Genomic DNA, 23,419 nt, shown 5'->3' with positions numbered 1-23,419 from the left:
GACTCTTCGAATTTTGGTATTTGGCTTTAAAACAAAATGGCAACGAAATGTCAATTTACATAAAAAAAATCATACAAAGAAACCGAAACTTAAAAAAGTAAATTTTTGTTGCCTAATTTAAGCACTGGCTGGTAAACAGCTGGATAATGCGTACTATCAGTGTCAAGTGCACATACAGGAATAAAATATACTCCACACCTGGTCCTTTGCCCCATATCTAGCCACTCCAATCTCGACCTTCACGCGGTGTCAGCTGGGATATAAGCAACCAAGGGAAGATCGGGCAACCAAGCCCGTTGGGAACTAACTTAGTCGTAAGCTGACGAGCGTCTGTCCGCCATGTTAGGAGCGGCACGAAACGGCCGACCGATTACCGTTTTCGTGCTCACGTGGGACTCCAAACAGTGTTGTGCACGATGGCCCTCAGGCGAGACAGCGTGGTGCGCAGACAAGCCGCCACCGCAAAACACTCACAAGTAATAAACGAGGAACAAACAAATTCGGACCGGAAAAATCGGCACAGACCCTCGCAACGAAAACGGAGTAACGATTGGAAACGCGGGACGTGGAACTGCCGATCTCTCAATTTCCAAGGGAGCGCGCGAGTGCTCTCCGAAGTATTGAAATCCCGCAGGTTCGACGTCGTAGCACGGCAGGAAGGAACATGATATCAAGATCGTTATCAGGGATTTCAACGCTCAGGTCGGCCATGAGGAGGAATACAAACCGGTGATAAGAAGGTTCAGCACGCACTAGCTTACCAACCAAATAAGCCTAAACCTAATCGACCTTACCGCCTCGAAGAACATGGCCGTGCGTAGTACCAGAAACACAGATCGACCACGTTCTGATTGATGGTCGGCTCTTCTCAGACATCATACCTGGTAACGGTTAAGATGCTCCCGAAACTCTTCGTTGTTAACAACATTCGGTTCCGACGCCCTCCTTGGGTGGATTTCGCGCGACCGAAGCAGCCTAACATCGCCGAAAACTACGCGCATTCGGTCGAAGCCGCGCTGCCGGAAGAGTGGAGGAAGCTTCACTCGAGGACTGTTGGACCACCATCAAAACATCCATCAACAGCGTAGCAGAAAACGTCATCGGGAATGTGGGACGAACCCAATGAAACGAGTGCAGTGGTTCGACGACGAATGTAGGAGTGTGATGGATGAGGAGAACGCTGCGCGGGCGGCTAAGATGCGCAGTGCCACTCCGAGTGGCCCACTCGTCAGAATGTAGACACAGACAGAAGAAGATGCAGTAATCTCTAATTTTCCGGGGGAAAAAGCGCCGCCTAGAGGAGGAGGAGTATGCAGAGCTGGAACAGCTGCATCATTCTCAGCAATCGCGGAAGTTCTACCAGAAACTCAACGCATCATGCAGAGGCTTTGTGCCGCGAGCCGAAATGTGCCGGGATAAAGATGGTAGTATTCTGACGGACGATCATGAGGTGACCAAAAGGTGTAGGCAGCATTTCGACGAACACTTGAAAGGCGCCCAGGCAGAGGACCATGGCGGAGCAGAAAGTGATCCCGTCGGTGCGACAAATTTTAAAGAGGTTGTTATGGGTTTTCTGTATACTAACCTCATCATAAAAGGCTTTTCCCAAAACTGAAGAAAATTGACCACAAATCTGTTTAAACAACTGCTATGTATTATTCTTGCTTCTTTACCCCGTCCCGCTCTACTCTCCTATGCTTTTCTTTCCCTATCGACTTTTGTCGTCGGGCATTTCGCGCTACGTGCAACCCCACGTTACTTAATCTAGCTCACTTGACTGCTATCCGGTCTTTGCGTCGTGCCGTGTCCGTCCAGCAACGCCTGTCCGCCACCGCTGCAAGCCGCCAATCCTTAAGCCGCACCAGTCTTTCCTGTGTCGATCTGCGCGTTTCCGCTGGCCCACTCCGAACAGTCCGTTCGAATCCGATGCCGTCGAAATTCGAAACACCGTAAAAAAGGAAAAGCCTTGTGCACAAATCACAACGTGACCGCAGGTGTCGTCTAATCAATTTATAATTTCTTTTTACCTCTCTGGAGGGCCTTCCTTGGTTTCCTGTTTAAATGCCTCAGCGGGACTTTGTCCGTTGCTGGCGCTTGATCGTTCGACGGCTCTTCTGCAACGAGGACGATGGATTTAATATGACGTGGCTATGCGAGCAATTTGTCCTTATCCGAAAGTAACTCCGTCCGCGGTTGACTCGTGATGTGCACCGGACGACTTCTTGCACAAAAAGAATCCACTGTCTCTTGTTTGACAGTTCGTTTGATTGCTCGTTGCTGCTGTTTCTTGGCATTTTTTGCAGCGCCGCTTTGGTTAGAAACTGGCGGACTGTCGGCGGGTTGCTGTCAAATTTTAAGAGCTTCAAAGTAGTGCGGTTTTCGGTGGCATATTGCGTGTGCCTTCTTCTACTGCGTGGTGCATTTCTCTGCTTCATGTGTGCGGTTTGAGTTTCGTAACTTACATTTATACTAACTGTAACAACGTGCCAGCCCCGCTAGCCAAACGATTTGTGGAAAGCTATCAGACCGGCTTCGTGGAATGACGGTCTACGAAGGACCAAATCTTTACCATAGGGCAGATCCTCCAGAGATGCCGTGAATGCAGAACCACAATACTCCGTCTACTCATCGACTTCAAGCCGCGTATGACACTATCGATCGAAAAGGGCTATGGAGGGTCATGGACGAGAACGGCTTTCCGGGGAAGCTGATTAGACGGATAAAGGCTACGGTGGATGGGACGCAGTGCTGTGTGCGAATTTCGGGCAGGTTGTCGAGGTAGTCAACGAGCTTGTCTTTCTGGCTTTCTGGTAATTGAGGACAATGATCCGGAGGCGTATTATCAGCAGAAGTCGAGCCTACTATGGACTCCACAAGCAATTGCGGTCGAATGGCAGCTATACGCTGTCATTGGTATCGCCTACTCTGCTGCTGCTCTGCTAAGTGAGGACTTCTGTTGTCGCTGTCTAGAACTAATATGAGCAGTTTCGGCTGAAACAGGTGCTTGTATAGGCCAAATGGTGTATTTCAAATTACTAGGTCTATAATTCTGTCGACGGGAAAGCAATCATATAACGACCAATCAGAGGTCGAATTTTGCGTTTTGACAAGGCTTGACAATATTCAATAGTACAATAGTTCGAATATTAAAATTACAATTTTCTGCATTTGGGCGGAATCATAGAAGAATTACATCGAAAACTAACGGATTTATTAGCATTTGAAATTAGACATATTTTTCACTTTTTTTCCGGGTTTAGATTTCCATTTTACATCCCTATGTAGCCGATTGTGTAGTCGAGAGACGTAGTTTCACGCCAAAAAAGTACACAGAGAATTAAAAATACATTTTATTAAAAATTAAAAATAAGAAAACAGTGGTTTTGCGCGCTCACATTACCCACTCTCATAACGAGTTGCCTTGACTATGTGTTTTTTTGCTATCTTTAGCGATACCGCTTACCGTGCAACGCGCATGCTGTTTTAATGAACTGTTGCGTAGTAGATCTCGAAGTTTGATGCATTTATAAGACATTTGGTTCAAGAAAAAATCGATTTCGACATTTTCTATACATTTTTTCATCGGTTGAAAAAGTGAAACTTTGACCACTTTGAAGCTTTACTGCTCGAGGTCCCGAATAAAGCTGAAACAGTTGATTGGTAGAATCAGAGATGCGATTGAAAAATCGACGTGAACCGCTCCGGCATCTTCAAAAAGTTCCGCCAAAAAACCGATTACGAACCTTTTTGCATTGTTAATTAATTTTGTTTTGTTAATAACGTTTATTATCTTCAATGAGGAATAAATTTTAGTTTATCTTCATGAGGAATAAATTAGTTTTCATCAGGTACATCTATCATTTTTTGAAATCAATAGAAAAAAATCAACAGCTTAGTTGACACCCGTCAAAAAGTTTTGAAGAAGTTAAGCAATATTTTTATGAGAAAAACCTAAATTAATTCCCTTCACGAACCAAGAAAAGTATCAGGACAAAAAAGTTAGATGGAATCAGTGATTAGGAAATCTTTTTTTTTTTAAATTGATTGATATTTTGTATAAGTAATTTGAAAGAAAAAACTAAACGAATAGAACGCAATCCGAAAAAAAGAATGAAAACTTCGCGAAGAGGCATTAATTTTAGTACAGTATGTTTCCGTTTTTGCCAACAAAATTTTAAATTTCAGTTGCCAACACATGAACCGTGCCAAAAAAGGAAACCTTTTTTGTCATTTAAATATTCAATTGGAGACTTCAAAATTATTAAGAGAATTTATTTGTTTATAAGATTTAATAGGTTTTTAACAAAATCAGTCGTATATAACGTTTACTGTTGTAGTGTGACATCAAAATCTCTGTTTCATTTGGAAGTAAGTGAGTGAAAACGACGACTGGTTTTATGTACCAGACCTATTTTATACGACAGTGCGTTGTTTACAGTAAAGTCAAATGCCCGTTAAATTTGAGTTACTCATTAGTGAGAGAAATTTCACCCATTTATGGAAAAGTGGCACGACTTTTTATTGAGTAAATTTTTTACCTATTTGATGAGTAACAGCTACCAATGAAAAACATATATTTTGTATGTAAACAAACAGAAAACGAAGTGTAACCTGTACAAAACACTCATAAGACCGGTTGTTCTCTACGGGCATGAAACGTGGACAATGCTCGAGGAGGACCAGCGAGTGCTCGGAGTTTTCGAACGACGGGTGCTAAAGACGATCTTTGACGGCGTGCAGGAGAACGGGATTTGGAGGCGAAGAACGAACCATGAGCTCGCGCAACTCTTCGGCGAACCCAGTATTCGAATGGTGGCTAAAGCTGGACGGATACGCTGGACAGAGCATGTTTCAAGAATGCCGGACAACTACCCTGCGAAAATGGTGTTTGCCTCGAATCCTGTAGGAAGACGACCAGGGGCGCTGCGGGCAATATGGGTGAACCAGGTGGAGCGAGATCTTGCGGGGAGTACACGGTGTCCCACGGTTTGGAGAGCGGCAGTCAATAACCGAGTGAAATGGAAAAACTTTCGAACTTTGTTAATCAGGCCATGTCATATTGACGGAATGTCAATTAAATTAATAAATAATTATTCAAGCACCTTCGGAAGTTCGCATAATTCTCGCCGTTGATTGTTGTTTATGTTTGAAGATAATCAATGATAAATCATCCCATGCGCATCTCAGAAAACCGATGCTATGACCTTGACAGTCGTCTCCTATAGAGATTGAGATAGTTTCCATCAAATTCAATTCATCGTTAGATTTCAGGTGTGAAGTGGCGGACATAAGTTTCGTCCACAGTAATAAAGTGACCAAAAGCTTGGCCCCGTTGCAGCGAGACATTACAATTTCTGAAGTGTTTACCTCATCTAATTGCTCGTTAATACTTTGCCACTCAATATTTTACGGTTGGTGTCCCCTATGTCTCAGTTCGCGATACTTTGGTTCAGCGGCATGTATAATACTGCTGTTTATTTATAACTATTTGAAGAGAATTAACGTGCCCATTTTATAACGCATCGAACTATTGATACGGAGAAAACCATGCAAGTTTTAGTTTTAGATTAAAATCCAGTGCGTTGTCAGTAGCGAGAATAGAAAATATGCTCGCAATTTATAATATATTTTAGACAGTAAGTCACTAAACATAACTGGCTCCATAAAACATTCATCTGTATATTGCCGTGTCAAAAAAAAAAGTTGTGTAAAAAAACTAGAATTATAGCTTACAAATCACACAATACGATGATCATTTTTTTCTGTTAACAAATGCGCTGTCAGCATTCCGTAGTGATGGCTGTCAAACATGTACTACTCGATGGAGCTTTACAGAAAACTATATCGGAGCGTCTTCAAATTCAAAACTAGAACCTTCTAAAGTTGGTACTTTCGCTTAAGCATTTTTCCCAAGCAACCAACGCTATCTATGTGAGCCGGGTAAAAATTTTCTGGGGCTACCCTCCTACAAGTAACCTCCATTGCAAAAATATTTAACTAGACCGTACACGGTTATCTTCGAAAAAAAAATGTATTCGACGATAAAAATAGTATTTCCATAATGCATTCTAGGATACGGAAGACGAAGTAAAACCGCCAAAAAAATTATGAAAATATTCTATACAGCTAAGATTTGAGACTTTGTCAGCACTTGTTTTCAGATTGTAAAACTGACTTAGCAAACTTCAACAATAATCAAATAAAGTTTCCAATCGAGAGACACTATTCCAATCACTCCGAACCAACTCTAAGCAGTTGGCTTCTGTTTTGTAGGGGATATTCTTCTGCACCCGAAGTGGCTCCTGAATAGCTGCAATATTGGTAGATTTTTTTGATTGATGTTTATTCAACGATTTTTCTGTGTTGAACAGTATTTTATGTATTCGTAAGACAGCTAGTTAATACTAGTAGTTAAGCCGTTCCTTACCCTAATATTTGTAAAGCAGAACTGTTTGATTTTGCGGTGCTTGGCATTTTTAATTCACTCTCATACTGTTTAACATTCAACCAGCAGAAAGTAACAGATTTTGGCTTTCCAAATAATATAAACGGAACAACGTAATTGACGCAACTTTCCCATTATTCTTCAAAATCGCAAGAATAACCGAACCAATTTCCCGTTGACGACATCGACAGTCGCTCTCTACGCATACTGCATCCACGCAGTTGTTACCTGTCAATCTGGGAGCCGCAAAATTCCCATCAGCAGATTTCGCGCAAGTGATGCATATGAAATGAGGTCCCAGGATCAATTCGGTGACCATTTCGGTCGTTCTCCTCCGAAAACTCTTTTGTTACTTGCCGTGTGGAGCTATTCATTGCGGGTTTACTTGTTTTTTTTTTTCCTGACTCATTGAATATTTAAATTTGCATTATTCAAGCGACCCAAACCAAATGCGACGTTGGTCTTCACAACATAACACAATGCGTTCTCCTTCTCTTCCGCTCGTGGGATCCTTGGGAGGATCCAAAAATGGTTCATTTTTTTGCTGCCTGAGGTTGCCGGTTTTTCTTCGGGTGGCTGTTGAACTCCTTTAGGCTCATTTGTTGAAAGCTCCGGCCCGGTCCGGCTCTCGGACCTCTGACGATTGAACTGGAGGGCGAAGGCCGCCACCGCAGCCACAAAAAACAACGTGCAAAATTTATGTCTTCCTTTGTTCCGTTTACTTTTCAATAAATTTAATCTGGAAATTATATTTTAAAATGCGAGAGCTCGTTTTGCAGTTCACCTTCCGCCAATTGTTTGAAAGAAGTTCGGTACTTTGAGAGGAGCTGCGCTTGCTTATCCGGTTCGATATGTTCGCTCTTCGCAAAACTGCAATCGTTAGTGATGCTGAAGTTTCGTTTTTTTTATATCGTTGCACAAAATAATTATCTCAATATGGAGACGATGAAATGCACGTTTTGATTTTGACAAAAACAAATGAAAAGCATGAATGAAACGGATAGCTGACGGCTCGGTTTGGTTGTGGGCTCCGAGGATGAGTAAAGCGAATTGGTGACGAAGGGAATGACGGAGATAATCGATATAGGTTCGCAGCAAAAACTGTGCTAAGTTGTGCAATTTGAACAAGAAATCTAGATTCAGTGACGAATTTCACATTTTATGAATGGCATTCATGATAACTATGCCCGTTATTTGCAAGTGGAGGCCGAACTGTAAATTATTTATACGAACTATAACTATATAGTGGGTTTCGTTGTACGATGCTGATTCAACGAGCCATCATTTCTTAGCGGAATGTTGATTATTCACTATTTCTATTGTTTATATTGTGTTGTACGTTCAATTTTGACAAAGTGGATGCTTACTAGAACGCTTAGAATTAAAAAAATTATAGGACATTCATTTAGATACAAAAATTTTGAAAACACTAACCCATTTTAGTTTATTTCAATAACTTTCGCAGTCTCCCCCACTGTATCTATAATATAACTAATCTCTCATATTCTACCGTTTTTTTTTCTCTCTCTCTTTCCAGGTAAGTGTCAATGCACGGGTCCACTGCCGACTCAAATCCGATCACTAATCCGCAGAATTACGGTACATGAATTCTGCAGAAAATTTTCAACCTCGAAAGCCAGACACATCGTATCCAGCCAAGTTCTCCGTATTCCGCGCGAGGCTCTCGGTCCAGTACCGGTACACAGCGCCCACCCGAAAAGGACAGAAAGGGCACCTAAAAGAGCGGCCAGAAGAATTATTGTTTTCTTATGACCGCCGTCTCCTCCGCCGCGCTCTACTCCATTGATATATTTTTTGCTCTCAGCTTCAACATATTCTTATCTCACCTTCTTCATCTGTCGCCTTTTGTTTGCTGGTCTCGTAAGTTCGCTTCGGAGGCTCTATTCTTACCGCGAAGTTCTCAATTTTCGCGAAAACGAGAGCCGGCTGCTGCTTGTGCCTACCGATGCATAGCGCATCGCTGCGGTTTTGGGACCTCAGAGCGAAGCGGGAATCCCTTACCTTCGGGGATCGATTTTTATGCTTTATTTTCAATATCCCGTGTAGGAGCCTCGGTACATTCGAAACATATTTCTTCTTGGTTCCATTTCTCGGCTCGACTTAACACCTTCGTATGATTTTAATTACATTTCCTTTCGACTGGTTAATCTTCGAATGGAACAAGATTAACCTTAGGGATGCTCATTATTCTGAAGCCAACTAAATTTTCATGAAAAAGTGTTGATTTTCGTTAAGAGATTTTTAATGTTATATCTTCTTCTGCACTAGGAACTTTTATCAAAATAACTGTCACCGTTTCAACTGAACAACTTGTTTGAGGAACGCCATTGCACGCGGTTAGCAGGAGAAGGCAGCTTTGGGCCTGTTCGGCAGATTCAGCCAGAAAAAGCGCATGCTGCTGTTGCACTCGCCGTTAAACTCATATATTTATGTATGTGCTCCGATACCTTTTCCCCTCGCTCCATTCTTCCGAACCGCAATAAACTAAATTATTCTCGGTTGATCTCTCCCGGTGATCTTTTTTTCGCTTGGGTGTGCGGGAGAAATGAGAATGCAGGATCGCGCTTTGTTGAATTTATGATTTATATTTCAGTGGTCGAAATTACTTTGATTTGGCAGCCTGTGCAAGTCGAAATCATTTTCTGTGTTTTTCTTCCTCTCTCCCCGATTTACTAAAACTTTTAATGTTGATTGCACATTGGCATCTGCTAAAATTCCAACCACATCAATGGTTTTGACGTATGTCACACGTTGTTTTGGGGGTTTTTGTTCACGAGAATTCGCCATTTCGCCTTTCGAAGGTTTGTTTGGTTCCACAAAGAACCAATCGCGTTTTTCCTTTTCCGTATAAATCCATTAAAACCTTAGGTAATTTTATGTGTATTGTGTAGAAGGACAACTTTTCATTCATTATTTGTGATAAAAAAGTAACGAGCTCGGAGGCAGGTATTGTAAATATTTATACATTGAGATGCTTTTTATTCAAATATAATGGCCAGCAGTACTTTCACTTGGGATTTGAAAAAGGTTTGTGAGCTACTTTAAAAAACTGCGCCTAAAATGTTTGTGAAAATTGAAGAAAAACGTTTTGTTGCACGCATTGTTATCCGATAAGTATGCCATTTAATTTGATATTGCCTCCCCCATAGCCCTAGCTAAAATGGTCGGTAGACTGAGACCCTCGCTACCTTCTAACGATTTGTATCAAGAATTTATTTTATCGCTCGTCTTACATCCGTCACCAGCTAACGAAGCAAACAGTATCAGAATATACTGAATTTTCGAGATTTTTTTTTAGATGTTTAGAGTAAAGTGAAATGTTCGGCTATTGATTGAGGCGTATTTGAAGATGTATATTGCATGTCATGAATGCAAATATAGTGAGTATTACACTGTTGACAGCTTGGAACGTGGATGCTCTCTCTAAATCAGTACCTTACTGATGGTAAATTTATCTCAGCATCTACTGAACCGATTTGGCCTAAATTTTTGTTCAGCTTGTGAAAATAGATTATCTAATTTGTTTCAAAATTTCAAAATTTGCCGAAATGGTGGCCATGGAAAATCACTGTTCAAAAAATCATAAAACATTGAAAAATCCAAATATTGAAAAACGGCTATGTAACAAGTTAGATAACCCATTTTAACATGATAGAAAAAAATTTCAGTCAAATCGGTTCAGTTGATGTGGAGAAAAATTTACCATCAGTTGAAAAAACATGGTTTCGAGAAAAATGCTGCCAATAGCATAATGCTCACTATATTTGCACTCACGACATACAAAATATATCTTTAAATATACCTTAATCAATAGCCAACATACCCGAACACTTAACCATACCCTAAACATTCGAAAAAGAAATCACGAAAAATTATTATTTTCAAACTTATAGAGTATGGTCCCCCCTTAAGCATACTGGCCAAGCCATGATTCGTAGATCTTTTAAGGGGCCGTCCACGTTCTACTTGGACAACTTATGAGGGGGTTGGGGGTACGCAAATGTTCACGCTTGTCCAAAAAAGGGGGAGAGGGGGTAATGATGATGTCCACGTGGACACCTTTTTTTGCAAAGAAATGGAAATCTGAAAAAAATACATTGACTTTCAAAAAAATTTCTACAGATTTTCTGGTTTTTAGAGTTGTTATCAGCTGTATTTGAGATAAATTTGAAATCGTACTATTTGTGACCCCTTCGTTTTTTCGGGAAGATTCTTCAGACATGTTGAGGAATGGTTTAGAACATTCCTAGAATTTCGGGTAAATTTGGATTTTATTTTATTTTCTCTTGTTGGCAGAGGTACTTTTATACTTTTATGGGATAATTTGAAATCATTTTTCCTAATGTTTTTTTTTACTCTTTCAGGCACTTTCAATTAAGCTTTCTGCTAAATTTGAATTTAGTTTCGTTATAAATCTCACAAATCTATAAAACTCTAACTAAATTTGGAATGAGTTTCTGTTTTAATCTTATCTTTTATTTAGAAGCGTCCTCCAACCATTAGGCTGAATTAGAATCATTTTCCTTTTAGACTTTTCCTCTCGTTAAAACTCCCTATATTATTAGAACCAAATTAAGGACCATTTTGATTTTGGTTTCAAGTGCTTTTCAAAGTAATTTTCTTTTTTTAAACTAAACTCAAAACTTTTTTTTAGAAAAGGTTTAACCGGTTCGAAGAAAATTTAGAATTCCTTGCATTTTCAATATTTCTTGCCTTCGATGCGTTTCTAGCGTTTCTTCTCCTTTTTTTAACGCGTCATTTAAAAATATATTCAATTTATTTTTCTTTTAGATTTCTGCCGGATTCTAGGGAAGTTTTTCTTTATAAACTTTTTTATGCTCTCTTTCTACCCTTTAAAAAAGTTTTTTGTTTTTTGAGATTAATTCAGCATAAATTTTGAATAGTAGATTTTGACTTTTTCCTGATACTGCTGATTATTTGGATTTTCCCATTTTCCTGAGAACCTATTGACCAGAAACAGAATATTTTTTTTAGTTTCTGTTCATAATGATTTCAGTCAGTCGACACGCGTTTTTAGTTCAATTTTAGATATATGTTATTTTTTAAATCTTTTCTAATTTGAAGAATTTTTTAATGTTTCAAGCTTCTACAGAAGCTATAAGCCATATTGAATCAACTGTTAAATTCTTTTTGTTTTTGATCTTTTGTTTGATTTCTTCGAGCGGTTTACAACTTGATCAGAAATTACTTTGGTTTTGGCCATTTTATGGTTTTATGAATTTTTTTAATTATGTTTTGATTTTTTATTGTTTGGCTTCAAATTTTGCTTTGCAAGAAGTCATTAAGAGGAGATTTTGGAGTCTATTGTGTTATTTTTCTCGCGTTTAAAAGTGTTATCAATCATTCAAAGCATAAATTGTGATAATATTTCTTTTAGTTAGACTTTACAGTCGTTTGCAAGTATTAAAATTTCTTCGCTGGTTTGAAGAGAAGTTATTTATTTTTTGCATCAACCAGTATGAGATTAACATTTCAGTTCTTTTTTTGTTAAACAAAAATTCCAGTAACATTAGAATTCATTTTTGATTTTAGTCTGTTCCAACTTCGGAACCATTCACACAAGTTATAATGTATTTCCTCTGGTGCGTTTCTCAGCTGAATTTTGACTAAATTTATTTCACTCATGGCTTTTCTGGTCTAGGGTGTTTAAAGCTGAATCTGTAATTATTTTTGTTATACTTTTAATGGGATTGTTTATGTCTAATCCCTAAAATCACAAAAACAAACATTTTTCAGTTTTTTTTTTGTGAAAAAATGTCCACGTGGAAAAAGAGGGGGGAGCGGGTGTTTCATCAATGTCCACGGTTGTCACGGGGGTGTCTAAAATGACGATTTTTCTGTCCACGTGGAATGTGGACGGCCCCTTATATCATACTGCGACAAACTGCTTATAGGAAACAATGCCGTTTTCCTTTGGTGCAGTGGTTGTTGCTGTAAAATTGATTATTAAAAAATACATCAAAATGTGACGCTAGTAGTAGGTGCGAAAACATAACTCTTATCTTCAACCATTCATAGTTCTGAAAACCGATTCCATTATTTTCAACTAGAACTGGGTGCTGCAGAACGCTTTGAGTATTTTCCTTGTCCGCGCATAATAAATTTGCTCTCCGCTCTGCCTTCCGGTAGCTGTGCCAGCAAAATATCCTGCAGCATACGATGGTACCTCTTGCTGCAGTATGCAGAATAAAGGTAAGGTGCTCCACAGTGCCTGAAAGTTGACTCGTAATCAGCTCTCGTTTCTTGATGTCGTGTACCTCTAACAGCTATACTGTAGGCTCCGCTCGCTACCGTGTGACGAACAAGAATGAAGTTGAATATTCTACACGTGGTCTTTTGCATCGAGTTGAGCGTATATTTTTGCAATGTAGGCGGGGCAACGCAGACTGGCGCCGGTCCGTTAATAAACGGGTCGTGAGTTAGGGTCCTGGGTGTGGAGTCGCCTCCCTGGGCGTCGGTGATTGGCCACAACAGTGGCGGAACTAGATCGACGGAAAATAAGCGAGAATAGAAAATAAAAAAAAAGTTGTTCTATACAACTAACGGAGGAGGAGCTACAATGCTTTGAAAAATACTCTCTAGTCTTGAAATTTCTCCATCTATGAAAAATACTCAATTTATTGTTGTGAATGAGCAGCAAATAGCATCGACAAGTCAAAAAATAGACAATAAAGCTGTATATTTTAATGTTTATTTGTTTCCTAGGTTTTTATATGACAAAGAATGTTCCACATCGAATTGCATCACAGAAAAAACGCTGTGGAAAATTACCTAGTTGACCGATACTTTTTAAACTTTCAGATAATAAAATATAACCAATTGGTTAGCTTTTAGCATATTTATTTTCTTCAACAGAGGAAGCAGATGCTCCTGTAGACACTCCTTGAGATAGATTTCCCCGTTAACAGTCCCGGTAGTCACGAACGGCGCACTCAAATCAGGCACATTCTAGCAAACCTTCCTTCAGAATATCAAACTTGTGCTGGGCAGTGAATAAAAGTGTTCTCGGAAGCTGTCGAAAGTCCACCTTGACGTAAATGTCATCATCCATGCTGAGACAATTTCAACTATTCAGATTCAATTATTCGACCATATCCCTGATCGAAGTATTGGGATTCCGCGTGAACGCTTTTACAGCTCGCTTGTGATCCTGATTACTAGTAGAACATCTATTCTGACCGCAGTCTTTCTTCCGTTCGATGGTCAGAGTTCGTGTTAAATCTTTATCACACGACTCATCGTTGACTGCACGATTCCAAGTTGTTTTCCGATGCGATGTCTCGACGAGAGCGTTGACGATTTTCCATGTGCTTACGTAAAGTCAATCAAAACGTTGCCTTACGGATAAGAGCTTTTTTTCAATTTTCGAAAAACTGACAGCGACAGCGTAAACAATACACTCTGAACTACTTCTACCCAAATTTTCAAGGCTAAATACCCAATGGGTAATTTTCTACAGCGTTTTTCCTGTGATGTGGGATTTAATCAAGGACACCCTTTAGAACATCGAATTAGAAATTTTGGCAGGCATTTCTCAGAGTTTAAACTGATTTGCGGGCAGGAGCAATAGATGCATAGCCTTGAACCATTATTGTACTTTTTCGGATCCGAATGCGTATCACGCTCTCCTACTGCAGAATCTAAATTTAGAAATGAAATTATTTTCAGAAATGCTTCATATCTGTTTTGTGATTTGCTTAGCAAGGTTTAAAACAGTCGAAAGTTGTGTGAAGGTAACGAACTGCTATTAATGTATAAGACATTTTGAGTAATTTAACAACTAAGGATGATTAGGGGATTAATTGATCTTTTATTAAAAACAGAAATTCTAGTCAAATTGCTTTCTCCGTCGGTAGTGGATTGAGTTACACTAGTGAACGCATAGACCGATGGCAGCACCACTATGGCTATATGCGTTTGTACAAATGTAGAAGATCATGATGACAGGCTAATACTTGAAATGATAATAATCTCTCCGTTCGCCGCCATCATTATAATCGAAATGATTGCAGCACATGTTGTGCGTGCTCTCACAGTTGCTCAAGGGGCGTCGTAGTCTCTTTTTGATTTTATATAAGGTTCTCCGGCTTCTAGGCGGACTGTCAAACTGATAGTTGATATAAACTTTACTCTGATGAGTTTTTATTATTAAAATTGGATAAATTAGCAATAAACATTTCGCTGAATAAACAGACTTAAAACTCGATAGTAAATTTTAAAATAAAACTTGAAACAGTTCATTCGAGGAGCAAGAGAATTGCGTTCTCTCGTTCTCTTCGTAAAACTCCACACTCTCCAAGAGAGCATCCGTGTCCAATCAGAACGAGGAGTAACGAAAATGAAGAAAGACAACAGAAGAAGCAAACCCGGTGGTTCACTTCTACTTGTGGCTCACCCCCCGGTTCAGTTCATTATTATCGCCATCATCGTCATCGACCGACGGCGGACGTTGTGAATGATGGCGTCGCGTCGCGCGGTTGTTTGGGATGATGTGGGGAAGCAGCAACAAAATAAAACAACACTCCGCAGACGACGGCAACGACGCGCGGCCGGGCCCGAAGAGATAGAATTGTTATTATTTTGATTGAATCGATCGTCGGGTGAAGACGTCAGAACGAGAAACTCCCGGTTTTCGTGCATTCGCTGTCGCCGCGTCTCTCGCGCGCGTTCGATTGGCGGTCACCGTATCCCCAAAGGAGGCGTGAATTAGAGTGTTGGAGATTAATCAATTAGCGCCCAATCGACTTCGCGGTGGTTTGGTTGGTGTTTCACAACCGTTTAGTGTCTCGAAAAGTGTATCATAATGCGTTGCAAGAATTTTATTAGGAAAATGTGATAACTTGCGTAGCAAATGATTATTCGGTGGCCGTTAGGTGATGGCGCAGATATCGTAAACAATTAACAATGTGATTGTTGTCGACAGGAAAAGGTGGGCCCTTCGGGCGGGGTCCATCTGGCCCGCAGATGGCGGGCCATAAAGTTGTAAATGCCTATAGATTAAGTTTGCCGCTGCCTAATTAAGAGTATTAGTTGATAAGTTTGTGGTGTTCTAGTGTATCGAAACAAGTGATATAGCTGTAATAAGTGCCTTTTAAAATACTCGCTTTGTCATATATTATTGCTAATCGTCAGAAGCGTAACCGAAAAAGTATCAGACAAAAAAATCAATGTTTTACCAACAGCGAGATTATCAAATTTCCATCCTAATAAAAGGTAATGTATTTTCGCGTGAACTAAATAAAAAATATGCGATTTTTTTTTTTTTTTTTTTGTTAGGGAATTAGAATTACGTTGTCCATTGATGTGAACTTTTGTAATAATGCGAAAATATGCGATATGCGAATTGTACTAATGTGCAATGTGAATTTCTATAATCCCTCCATGAACTATTCAGAAATCAAAAGACATAAGAATCATGGCAATCGTTGGAGAGTTGTCTTGAAATATACACTATCTATTGATAGTATCAGTTGGTTGTGCGAATCGGAAGCCAATAGCTGTTACCCTATAAGTTTATTTACCTTATCAACATAATTTATCTTAAAAATAATCGAATCGATTTTTTTTTATTCCTTAAACTGTAAATTATTGCAGGTTATAAGCAAAATACGCAATATAATTTTTTATTGATGTGTTTTTCCCAAAATTTACATGTGACTCATGACTTTGTAAAAAAAAAATTATTTCGTGAAATTTGCAGTCAATCCGAAAAACGGATTCCAAGCTCAAGAGAATATGTCATATCTAGTTCATAGCCAGGGGCGGATTAACGCGTAGGCGAAGCAGGCGGTCGCCTGCTCGTCAATCATCGAGGGGCGGGAAACAGACGGCTAATGCGTGTGCTTATGTTTTAAGCGACGAGGAAATTTTTTCTCTCTCTAGCAGGTTTCCATTCACGTGCGACGCGACCATCTACATTTTCATGTACTAACGTTGTACTAACACTCCACATGCCACAGTCTTCTTGCAAAATTTCAGCTCAGTCGGACTTCGAAAAGTGGTGCCTCGAAGCGGTCAAAGTTTCACTTTTTCGGCCGATAAAAAATGCACAGGTAGTTCGTAAAATGTTCGATATTGAAAAAAAATGGTCTTAGAAATACATGAAACGTCGAGATCTGTCATAATCTCTTAAACTAATTATCTTAAACTTTTTTGGTAAAAATCAATTTTTGTAAAAATCAATCCGTTCCATGCAGCAACCATTCTCTCAATCTTGTTGTTAGCGATGGTGCCAAGTCATGTTTTGATGCAGTAGACTTTTTCAGTGTCGTGCAAGAAATTTTCAACTTCTTTTCTGCTTCAACTCATCGTTCAAAAAACACATTACTTTTTTACGGTAGAGCCTCTGAGTGGAACGCGTTGGGAAAGTCGAATTGATGCTGTCACTCCCTTGAGGTTTGATATAGGAGAAATTTATTATGCCCTATATCAAGCAATCGAGGATCTGAAGCAAGATGTGTTTGCAAGAAATACTGCAAAAAGCCTAGCAAAAAAAAATTAAAAAAATCAAATTCTTATGCAGTTTAGTAGCTTGGCATTCAATTTTGTTCAAAATCAATTTAGTGAGTAAGTACCTTCAAAAAATAAATAGCAGTCTCGAAAACACTATAGACTTGATAGGCAGCGTTTAAAACTTTTTGAAAAATATGAGAAATGAAGGTTTGAATAGCGTCATTACTGATGCTAAAGAACGTGCCGACATTTTAGAAGTAAATCCGGAGTTTCAAACAGAAACACGAATTCGGCCGAGAATGATAAAGAAACAGTTTGCATACGAACAGTCAGATGAACCAATTACATCGAAAAAACTCTCTTTCAAAGTGAATTTCTTCTATTCTGTATTGGATGTAGCTATTGCATCGTTCGATGATCGATTCCGGTTAATGAAAAATCACAGTGACAATTTCAGCTTCTTGTATGATATTCACAGTTTAATGGGTTGTAGTACAGATCAGTTAGAGAAAAGTTGTCTACATTTACAGAAAATCCTCACACACAAGAAAGAGTGTGACATCGATGGACATGAAATGCACCAAGAACTTGTTATTTTATCACCTATGTTGCCAGCTGAGACGACTCCAATGAATGCGTTAAACTACATCACAAAAAAACAAATGATTGATACTTTTTCAAATGTTTTTGTATCTTTGAGAATTTTACTCACTTTACCCATTAGTGTAACAAGTGGTGTTCTTTGAGGAATCGAACCGTGTCAGCTCCTGTCATGTGTAACGATAGGGAGGGGAACTTGATAACCGATAAAACAGAGGTGGCCAGGCGTTGGAAGGAACACTTCAGTGTGCTGTTGAACGGTGAGGGAAACAGTGGAGTCGAAAGGAGCAGGATGATTATTGAGAATGATGGAATGAGCTGAGAAACTGCAAGGCAGCTGGGAAGGACGGCATTCCCGCCGAACTCTTCAAAGTCGGGAGCGAACAGCTGTATCGTGCCATCCATCGGATCATGCCGAGAGTGTGGTCTGATGAAGAATTGCCCTCGGACTGGTTGGAGGGTCTCATATGCCCGATCTACAAAAAAGGTCATCGCCTGGACTGTAGCAATTATCGTGGCATAACTCTTCTCAATACCGTGTACAAAATTCTCTCCCGCATCCTGTTCCACAGACTGAGGCCGTTGCAGGAGACCTTTGTTGGCGAGTACCAATGCGGTTTTCGAGGGGGACGCTCCACGACGGACCAAATGTTTACCTTGCGACAAATCCTCGATAAATTTCGGTAAATTCACTTACAGACGCACCATCTGTTAATAGACTTCAGGGCAGCGTACGATTCAGTTAAGAGAAATGAGTTATGGCGGATCATGCTCGAACATGGCTTACCAACAAAGCTGATTAGGTTCATACGTGCCACCCTTGAAGGTTCTACATCAAGCGTCAGGATAGCCAGTGAGATATCGGACCCTTTCGTGACGTTAGGAGGTTTGAAGCAGGGTGATGGGCTGTCGAACTTATTGTTCAACATCGCATTGGAAGGTGCTATACGGAGAGCTGGTGTGCAGAGAAGCGGCACCATCATTACGAAATCGCACATGCTTCTAGGTTTTGCGGATGATATTGACATTATTGGTATTAATCGTAGAGCAGTGGAAGAGGCCTTCGGACCTCTCAGGCGAGAAGCTGCGAGATTAGGGCTTGTCATAAACTCTGCCTAAACGAAATACATGGTGGCTGGCAGAGTGCGTGGTAGTCCGTCGGAGGTTGGTGCTGCGGTGGTGCTAGATGGGGAAACATTTGAAGTAGTCGACGAATTTATTTACCTGGGAACATTAGTGACATGTGACAACGAGGTTAGCCGTGAGATAAAGAGGCGGATAGCAGCCGCAAACAAGGCCTTTTACGGATTACTCAACCAGCGAAGGTCCCGCAGTCTGCAAATCCGTACAAAACTTGCACTCTATAAAACACTGATTCATCCGGTGGCTCTCTACGGCCATGAATCATGGACGCTGAAAGTGGCTGATCGGCGAGCTCTTGGTGTTTTTGAGCGTAGGATTTTGCGTTCAATCCTTGGCGGCAAACTAGAAAATGGTGTTTGGCGCAGACGCATGAACCATGAAGTGTACCAGGCATACAAATCGGCGGATATAGTCAAGCGGATAAAACACGGTAGGCTTCAGTGGGCTGGGCATGTAGCGAGAATGCCGGATTAGCGTCAAGCGAAGACTATATTTAGCAGGAATCCCGATAGAGGTCGTCGACTTCGAGGTAGACCCCGCACTCGTTGGATGTGTGCTGTCGACGAGGATGCACGCGAAATAGGTGTTAGGGGCGATTGGAAGGATAGCAGCCCAAGACCGAGTGACATGGCGACGTATTCTGGATTCGGCACTGGATTGATAATCGGTCTGTCGCCTTAAAGGTAAAGTAGAGTAAAGTAAGTAAGTAACAAGTGGCGAGAGAAGTTTCTCAAAATTAAAACTTATAAAGACGTAACTATGATCGACCATGTCGCAAGAACGTTTGTGTGGCTTGGCGATAATATCGATAGAAAGACAGGTGCTTCAAGAAATTGATATGTCGGAAACGATAAAAAAATTTGCAACATTGAAAGCATGAAAAGTTAATTTTTGAATTGTTAACACAACACATGTTGTCTAATCAAATTTTCGAGTCTATAGAAAATGCGTTTCATATAAAATAAAAACTTGAGGGGGGGGGCGGCAAAATCAGTCTTCGCCTGCAGCTCAAATCAGCCTGCAACATTTGAACGTAGCAGGGCTTGCATTTGCAGTTAGCGTGCAATTAAGACCCCCTAACATGCTTCTTAACTTCGCGTAGCGAATTTGGCAATAGGCAACATCTCATCAGCTTTAGCCGTCGTGAAAAACCAGAATAATTAGCTAACCTGCAGAATACAAAGACCGACGTGAAAACGGAAGCAATCATTTCTTCTGTGCATTTTGTTTTCCCAGCTACTTTGGCCAGGTTGGTTCAAAATGTGAATCTTTTTTTTAATAGGGGGGACGTTTTGATGAATTTATTATTTACTAATATTCATTCCGAATTTTTATTGTGTGTTCTGCCACAAACGGTGACATATCAACACTATTACATATATTTTAAGCTTTATTTAATTATAAGATTGTAATTGCTTCCGCAGTTAAGTGAATATAATTGTAGGAAAATTGTAAACCTACTTGTCAAGAGAAAAAAAGGAGTTTAAAATTAAACCTTAATCTAATCTTACATCTATCTTACTGACTATAAAGTGAGCTAATCGTTGTAATTGAGGATTGCAACGATTTTTGTCGGAACTTATTGATAATTTGGTTTGACATATTTTCTAATGTTTCCACATTAGTAAGCCTGTGTAGTTGATTCGTGCTAAACCAGCGAGGATGCTTCAATATCATTTTCAGAAGTTTGTTCTGAATCCTTTGAAGCATCTTCTTTCTGGTTGTACAACAACTTGTCCAGATGGGGACTGCATATAACATTGCTGGTCTAAATATTTGTTTGTAAATTAACAGTTTATTCTTGAGACAAAGTTTAGAATTTCTGTTGATAAGAGGATACAAACATTTTATATATTTATTGCACTTTGTTTGGATATTCTCAATGTGCTCCTTGAAGGTAAGATTTTTATCATAAACAAGCTCTAAATATTTAACTTTGTCAGACCAATTTAGGATTGCACCGTTCATCTTGACAACATGATTATTGGTGGGTTTGAGAGAAGAAACTCTTGGTTTATGGGGAAAAATATTTAATTGTGTATTTGATGCATTAGAAGATATCTTCCATTTCTGCAAATATGAAGAAATTATATCTAGACTTTTTTGCAGCCTACTGCATATGACACGAAGGCTTTTTCCTTTTACGGAAATGCTTGTATCGTCACAAAACAGAGATTTCTCACATCACATGGTGGTAAAACAGGAAGATCAGGAGTAAAAATATTATATAGGACTGGGCCCAAGATACTTCCTTGAGGTACACCAGCTCTAACAGGCAATCTATTAGATTTACTATTCAAATAGTTAACCTGAAGAGTGCGGTCAGTCAAGTAACTTTGTATCATTTTTGTGGTGTAAAAAGGAAAACGAAAATTGGACATTTTAGCTATCAAACCTTTATGCCAAACACTGTCGAATGCTTGTTCTATGTCTAGAAGAGCAGCTCCAGTGGAATAACCTTCAGATTTATTAGTACGAATCAAATTAGTTATTTATAACTGACGAGTAGTCGAATGCCCATGGCGAAATCCAAACTGCTCATTTGCAAAAATTGAATTTTCATTGATGTGTGTCATCATTCTAATCATAATCATTCTTTCAAAAAGTTTGCTTATAGAAGAGAGTAAACTAATTGGACGATAACTTGATGCTTCAGCTGGATTTTTTCAGGTTTCAAAATTTGAGTGACTTTGGCATTTTTTCAATTTTAGGGAAATTATGCTAATTCAAAGCACCTGTTAAAAATTCTCACCAAGAAATTTAAAGAGCTCTCGGGAAGTGTTTTGAGGAGGATATAAAAAGTTCTATCATCTCCTGGTGCTTTCATGTTTTAAAGTTCTTGATAATAGTTCGTATTTCATTCAAGTTTGTTTCTAGTACCTCTCCAGGAAGAAATTCTTGAGTGGTGATCTGATAATACTTTTGTGATACTTCATTTTCAATAGGACTCATTACGTTCAAATTGAAATTATGAACACTCTCGAACTGCTGAGCAAGTTTTTGAGCTTTTTGTTCATTCGTAAGAAATATGTGGTCACCATCTTTGAGGACTGGAATGGGCTTTGGAGGTTTCTTAAGAACCTTCGAAAGTTTCCAGAAAGGTTTGGAATATGGTTAAAATGTGAATCATAATTTGCTATTTCATTTGCGTGTTCAAGTTCTTATTAACCAAGAATATGCAAGAATAAAAACTTTTTCACTGAATATAGATTAGCTTTAAGCTGACCAAAAGTGGAATCATGAAACATGATCGTATTTTGTTTACCAGCGAATAGAACTCGTATTCAATAAAAGGAGCTCATTTAAACCGAAAAAATTCTCACAGAAGTAAGTAAAAAGTGTTGAAATTGTTTTCTGGATAGTCAATTAGAATATAGAGTTTTTTTTATAAAATTGTTTCAAATTACAATCATCCACAGATATAAAGAAAATTCTCTACATACCCATTGCCGGCGGAGAGAAATTAATTTTTTATCTTCAAAACTTACTCACATTTCTTGTTAACTACAAGCATAAATGATGAAAATTCTGTTTAAATTAAAAGATTATTCTATTCTTCTGTTTAATAAACTCGTAACTATTCAGAGTAATAAGTTTCTAGTGTGTTTTTATGGATTTTAAGGAACTAACAATACGTTAATAAAATACACCGCGAGATTTTTTTTTTAATAAATTGTAATAAAAACTACAACTAGTTTAATTTACAAAAAAAGCTGAACTTTTTTATTTTTTTAAGAAAACCTGAAATTTTACAAAACTTTTGGTAAAACGCCCGAAAAATCTGAAAAACATGTAACTGTCATGGATTTTTTTTTCCTGTGTGGACTCATCACTGCGACTAGAGATTAGATCTATTGTGATATTGCCCAGGTGTTTTCTGTACTCCGCACTTCATATTATTGGCAGTATCACTATTGAAGTAAGTGATACGCTTATCAATCATGTCCGTGCTTTATGACCTTTCCGTTTCAAGCTTACTACTCTACTATACCGAGCCTCTGTTCATCCTAACAATATCGCCTAATTAAAATTCCCTGGAGAGAACTTTCATACGTTACTCACACCAGTTTTTTATTATAATAGGGACTTTAATTTGTTAGAAGAAGGGTCAACAGAGGTACTGTAGAATTCAGATTGAAGGAAGGGTACTCGGTGGGAAGCCTGAGAATAAACCTATGCTAAAGTCCTTTGGCACCCAAATGGCCTGATTCTACTAAGATTCGAACCCACGACCACCCGCTTAGCAAAGCGGACTCTGTAACCTTGCGGCTACGGAGCTCCCCTGTCAGGGAATTTAATTCTATCTGGGAAAACATGCAGAAGTCAGGGAATTCATAGAACAATCAGTGAATTCTGCTTTTTCAACTGAATTTTGCCCGAAGAATCTAGTTTTACCTCTTGTGCAATCGCATATTAAACTTTTATCACGGTTTTCGGCAATAGAAAATGTATCTGTTTAAATAACAACAGATTTTTCGAAAGCATTTTTTTATTTCAATTTTGTGGCAGAAACTTTACGATGAGCGTTTTCAAATATTTTAACAAGGCATAAAAAAGTTTGAAACGCAAAACTGTTTTGAGTAAAAAATTCGCGAATATTTTTTATTTATTTGTTAGTAGCTTAAGTATTTATGATAAATATTAGTAAATAATGAGTATGTGTGTCCAATCACAAATGGTGACTTCTCAACTCTGTTAGTAATTTGTAATTTTAATTGTTAGGGATTTAAACCTACT

General features: G+C 39.1%; 1 protein-coding gene across 4 annotated transcripts in view; it reads left to right on the top strand.

The window, feature by feature from the left end:
• LOC129732912 (dedicator of cytokinesis protein 9) overlaps window positions 1-23,419 on the top strand; it is a 184,693-nt gene that overhangs the window by 45,513 nt on the left and 115,761 nt on the right. Inside the window, exon 1 of one of the 4 annotated variants that reach the window (XM_055694343.1) lies at window positions 15,011-15,700. The exons of the other annotated variants lie outside the window; for them this stretch is intronic. The gene's annotated coding sequence lies outside the window, so the exon portion shown is untranslated. Of the gene's footprint in view, window positions 1-15,010; window positions 15,701-23,419 lie in introns of those variants that run through there. 4 annotated transcript variants of the gene reach the window in all.

Source organism: Wyeomyia smithii, chromosome 3 (genome assembly GCF_029784165.1).
Source record: "Wyeomyia smithii strain HCP4-BCI-WySm-NY-G18 chromosome 3, ASM2978416v1, whole genome shotgun sequence".
Classification (NCBI taxonomy): Eukaryota; Metazoa; Arthropoda; class Insecta; order Diptera; family Culicidae; genus Wyeomyia; species Wyeomyia smithii.
The sequence above is the reverse complement of the archived record's forward strand: the minus strand, read 5'-3'. Positions and strand labels throughout refer to the sequence as shown.